Here is a 5,718-nt window from a genome sequence, read left to right on the forward strand (position 1 = left end):
GACTGGAAGGCTAAGCCCAGAGCTGGGAAACCCAGCCCCCTCACCCACCCGACCTTCCCTTGGGCCCTGAGACCTTCCATGCAGCCCCAGCAGCCCAGTTGGGGAGACATGGCCCATGAATCAAAGTCCCATCAGCTGGAATTGAAGGCATACCAGGGAAGGTTTCCACATAGGGGCTGTTCCACGGGGTGGCTCAAGGACTCATCGAGTTCCTACACAGAGAATCCTGGCCAGGTCTTACAGCTGACTGGCTTGCTGTGAACACAGATGAAGGCCTGAGGTGGGGACTTCACCCACACTGCCCCTGCAGCCAGAGAAAGCATCTTAGGATAAGACCAGCTTGCCAATGCCCCCTCATCCCTATCATTTCTTTGTCCTAACTTTCTCTGAACTCCCCACAAGAAAGAGGAAAGTAAGCCTGCCTAAAAGAGCCATGATCACCAGTCACCTCTGCTCCCTCTTAGTGCTTGGCTGCTGCCCACCAGAGAGTGCAAGTAGCTGCTCCCTGCCTGTCCCGGTGGATTCTGGACTCTCTGAGGGCAGGGACAGTGGAGAAAGGACAAGCCTGAAGTCAGTCTGCCTTGTCAGAGCCCAGTCATGGACCCTGGAAAGCCATTTAGCCACTCTGAACCTTGGTTTCCAATCTGGAAAATGGGATCATAATGCCTACCTGCAGGATTTGAGATAAATTTTCTTAAGTGTTTAGCTCAATGGCCCATAGAAATTTTTAAGCACATAAACTCTTTTTTTAAAAGATTTATTTTTATTTATTTATGATAGACATAGATAGAGAGAGGCAGAGACACAGGCAGAAGGAGAAGCAGACTCCATGCCAGGAGTCCGACGCGGGACTCGATCCTGGGACTCCAGGATCGCGCCCTGGGCCAAAGGGAGGCGCGAAACCGCTGAGCCACCCAAGGATCCCCAGCACATAAACTCTTGTTCAAATTACATCTCAGGAGAAACCCTAATACACAAAATAGCTCTGTTGGAAGCAGGGGTGGAGGGCCCTAGGACTCCTCTCTCACATCCTGAAAACCTGAGAAGTCAGGTGTGGAAAGATCTGGCCCCTAACAAGCAACACAGGAGCCACCTGGAAATGTCACAGCAGCAAGAGGGGGTGGATGGGGTTGTTTGACAAACATGCATCAAAAACCAGGTTGAGCATCTGCCTTCTGCTCAGGGCGTGATCCTGGAATTCAGGAATCGAGTCCCACATCGGGCTCTCCGTGAGGAGCCTGCTTCTCCCTCTGCCTGTGTCTCTGTCTCTCTCTCTGTATTTCTCATGAGTAAATAAATAAAATCTTAAAAAAAAAATGAAAAGGGTACATTTGTAAGGAGGCACATATGAATGTGGGGAGGGGGGAAGACAGAGTCCACTTGGAGTGCTTAGAGGGAGAAGCTGCTACCAGGTGCCCATCTTCTCACCCCTGAGGTCCCCACTTTCCCTCCCTGTAGGAGATGGTATTTAAAAAAAAAAACAGGGATCCCTGGGTGGCGCAGCGGTTTAGCGCCTGCCTTTGACCCAGGGCGCGATCCTGGAGACCCGGGATCGAGTCCCACATCGGGCTCCCGGTGCATGGAGCCTGCCTCTCTCTCTTTCTCTCTCTGTGACTATCATAAATAAATTAATTAATTTAAAAAATCAAAACAAAAAACAGAAGTCTCGGGGTGGGAGTGAATGGGTGATGGGCACTGAGGGGGGCACTTGACGGGATGAGCACTGGGTGTTATTCTGTATGTTGGTAAATTGAACACCAATAAAAAATAAATTTATTTTAAAAAAACAGAAGTCTCCTTGTTTGAACACCAATAAAAAATAAATTTACAAAAAAAAAGAAAGAAGGAAGAAAGAAAGAAAGAAAAAAGAAAAAGAAAGAAAGAAAGAAAGAAAGAAAGAAAGAAAGAAAGAAAGAAAGAAAGAAAGAAAGAGAAATTTCCTTGCCATGGCTGCCTCTCATTCATTAAACCTACTTGTTCGCCATTCTTCACACAAGTAGAGCCCATTCCTGCCTCCTCGCTTTGCCTCCCCCTCTACCTGCCAGCTGGAATGACTTTTCCTAAATGTTTTTCTTTCCAAATCTGACTTGCCCTTCAAATTCACACATCACCACATCTGGTAATCCTTCCACAATTGTCCCCATCCAAAAGTAGTATTCCTTCCTATGACCTTCTCCAGCAGAGAGGGCAATGGCTAAGAACTTGGGGCTCAGTCTCCCCATCTGGAAGATGGGAATGTGAGAACTGCAATGGTCCACATGAAGTCCCTGCTCCATCCTGGCACACAGTAGGCACTCAATAAACAGCAGCTGTTCATTGTGATGCTGTGGCCGCCCCCTCCACCCAGGCAGGACCACAGCTCTCTCAGGCTCTAGCACACAGTAGGTATCTACTGAATGCTCACTTGGGTGACCAGCAGGTGGCCCCACACCCCAATTAACCTGCCCTGACCAATTGCTTCAGGCCTAGGAAACGGGGCTCCCTGAGTCTCCTGCTGCGTTCTCCTGGGGATGGGTGACAGAGAAGCAGCAGAACTGGCCGAGTCCTGGCACCTTGGTGTGTCACCCAGCAGTCACCTGGGCAACACCGGTGACCAAGGCCTCTGGGCTTGGCTGTCCCTCTACCCTTTTCCACAGCCTTGCCCACCCTTGCAAGGATTACTACCGTCTAAGAAGAAAACCGAGGCCCTAGGACGGCTGGGTGGCTCAATTGGTGAGCATTTGCCTTCAGCCCAGGGCATGATCCTGTAGTCCCAGGATCGAGTCCCGCATCGGGATCCCTGCATGGAGCCTGCTTTCCCCTCTGCCTGTGTCTCTACCTCTCTCTGTATCTCTCATGAATAAATAAATTAAATCTTTAAAAAAAAAGGAAAAAAGAAAACCGAGGCCCAGCAAAGTGCATAATCTGCCTTCGGTAGGTGGCAGCACATATGCCAAGGGTGTAGGAAGGATCTGACCCTGCTTAATCCATGTTTCATGTTACTGGTGAGGATGGGGAACCTCAAAAACTGGAGCAGCCTTGCCCAAGTCCTCCAGTAAACCAATGCTCAAGTATCCTGGCTCTAAACTAAAGGCATAGTTTAGTTAAACTAAACTAAATAAACTAAACTAAATAACCCCACCCCACCCCACTCCAACCACTGGGAGGAAGGTGGATCTCCCAACCCCTCTCCCCACCTGCTGGCCTTGATTCCAAGGGGTGAACATGTCGGATGCCCAGTGAGACAAAGGGAAGAATTTTACCCTGCTGGCTTTGAGGGCAGCTGTGAGGACCCACCAGAGAGGCAAAGGCTCTGTCCAAGGCGGTCAGGTCTGGAGATGGCTACCCCAGGGCCTCTGCCCCATCCCTGGGCCTGCCAGAGAGAATTTCCAGCAGGCCTGGGAGCACTGAGCCCCCTACAGAGGTTGCAGCAGGCTGCATTTGAGGCTCAATTCTGACGCTGCTGTGGAGGGACTGAATCGAGGGCGGAGAGGGGCTGGTGTGGAATAGCAATGAGCTGGGCTGCTGGAAGCCAGCCAGCACCAGGTTTGCAAGACAGAGAACTCTGCTGTCAGCTGGGTCAGGGGGAGCATCACTGGGAAGCAACGTGTCTCTCTCTCTCTCTCTCTCTCTCTCTCACACACACACACACACACACACACACAGATGTGCACTCACTCGTGCACACATGTGAATACATCTCTCAGGGATTTTTATTGAAAGCTCCCAGGGAAGCCACCATGGAGGCCAAGCAAATGCCTGTGTCTGAACAGGCTGATGAGAATATGTGGCTACATGGCTTTTTCACCTAATTCCAGCTGATTGTCAGGGGTTTGTTATTATTTCACAGAGAGCCACACTGAGGCCCAGAGTGTGACTTAGCTGGGCATCCGGCCTCCTAGCCCTGGCTTGTGAGAGCTGTACCTGATGCCAGAGATCAGGGGACCACACTTCTCTTCGGCTCCCGGAAGTGCCCCAGCAGACATGGGAGATCCAGGGGCAATCCTTCCACCCTCTCCTTCACTAACTACCTCTTGGGCACCTCCACCAACCTAGTCACCCACCTCCTTCCCCAAAATAGCGATGGGCCAAGTATGGCTGATAAGAATCCTTCCCTGGGTCCAGAGTGTAGGCCCCTGGCAGATGCCTCCTGCTGGGACTGTTGAAAGCCAAGGTCTTCAAGGTCAGCCCCAGGAAGAAGCAAAGGCAGAGCTGAGGGCTGCAGAGTCCCTCTGTCCCCAAGGCCGTGGTCCCTGCAGTTCTACCTTCAATCTTATAATCCTATAAACCAGGCATGCTCCCCAGCTACTGCGGTGCATTGATTCTCTCTTTGGTTTAAAAGGCCCTATGACACAGCCTTCTCAAGCCACGCCCTTCCTTCATAGACCACATGGGCCCGTGATTCAGTACACATTTGTGTGATATTTTGTCCTTCTTTCTGAGGAGTGTAAACTCCCTGAGGTGAGAGCCCTGCATGCGGCTTTCCTTGCACCCAGCAGGGGGGCTCAAGTACAGTGGGTGCTCAGCAGCTGAGTGAAGAGCCTGTCTGAAGCTCTGTGACTAGACAATTTGCCTTTGCATCTGGCCAGTATTTCACTGGCCGAGTACATGACGACGACAACGATGAGGATGATGATGGTTGGTCTGAACCACAGGCTCTGTGAGTCCCCCAGAATTCATCTGGGGAGTGTAGGGGCCCTTCAGTAGGGTGGGCCACCCTCCTCAAAGCCCAGGGCTTTGCCTGAAGCTCGGAAAACCTATGATGCTGCTCTGGAGAGCAGGCCCTTGGGAGTAAAACTGCTTGGGTGGCAAATGCCTGATTTTGGGGGTGGAAAGTCCCTGTGGTAGATTTGGGGATGGGTGGCTTTTCCCTCTTGCAATTTCAGGTACATCTCTCCTTCCTGATGGCTAAGGGTGGCAGATGGGTGATGGACACAAGCCATGCCCCAGGCAACCCACTAGGCATGTCACACAATCATCAGCCTGGATCCCCCAGATGACTGCCCAGGGTGGGCACCACCTCCTGGTTGCAGTTGAAGAAATTGAGGCAGGAAAGCTGGGGGATTTGTCCAAGGTTGCCAAGCTAGGAAGCAGCCCACATTCAGGAGTGCTGGCTTCTCCCTGCCTTCTACCACCTGTCCCCCCTCCCCAACATCTCCCAGGGGACAGGAGGTGGAGGAGGGAGAGCTGTGGGGCTTGTTGGGCTCTTAGAAAACTGGGAGGTTTCAAGAGAGGAGCTGAGGGAATATGCCACAGTCAGGGCCCCCCCTCGAGGCTGCCCGCAAGGGCTCCCGAGGGCTGAGGGTGCTCTACTGCCGAAATAGTCAAAAGACAGTCTCCAGCATCCCGCCCCCTCCCATCTCCGACATTCTCACTGCCAAATGAAATCTGGCAGCTTCTGAAAATAGCTCAGCGCTGCAGCAGGCTCTCTGCCCGCCCTTCAGCAGGCTGGCATGCAGCTGGGGGTGGCCACTGTGGGCAGACACTGGCGCACGCGGGGCCTGGGGGTGGGTGTCACACACACAGTGCACTGGGTGCCCCAGAACTGGTGGCATAAGGCAGCTGCCACTCCTCTGCTCCTCTGACCTTTCCAATACCTGGCGAGGCCACAATGGCCCTGGAGTCAGCCTGGCATGTTTACTAGGCCTAAAGGGAGGGAAATTACTAGTAGGTGTGAGCAGCTGCCCTTGGGCCACTTTTGTCCACTCATGTAGACAGAGAAATCCAGGAACCAGGAGG

This window comes from Nyctereutes procyonoides, unplaced genomic scaffold (assembly GCF_905146905.1).
Source record: "Nyctereutes procyonoides isolate TBG_1078 unplaced genomic scaffold, NYPRO_anot_genome, whole genome shotgun sequence".
Lineage (NCBI taxonomy): Eukaryota > Metazoa > Chordata > Mammalia > Carnivora > Canidae > Nyctereutes > Nyctereutes procyonoides.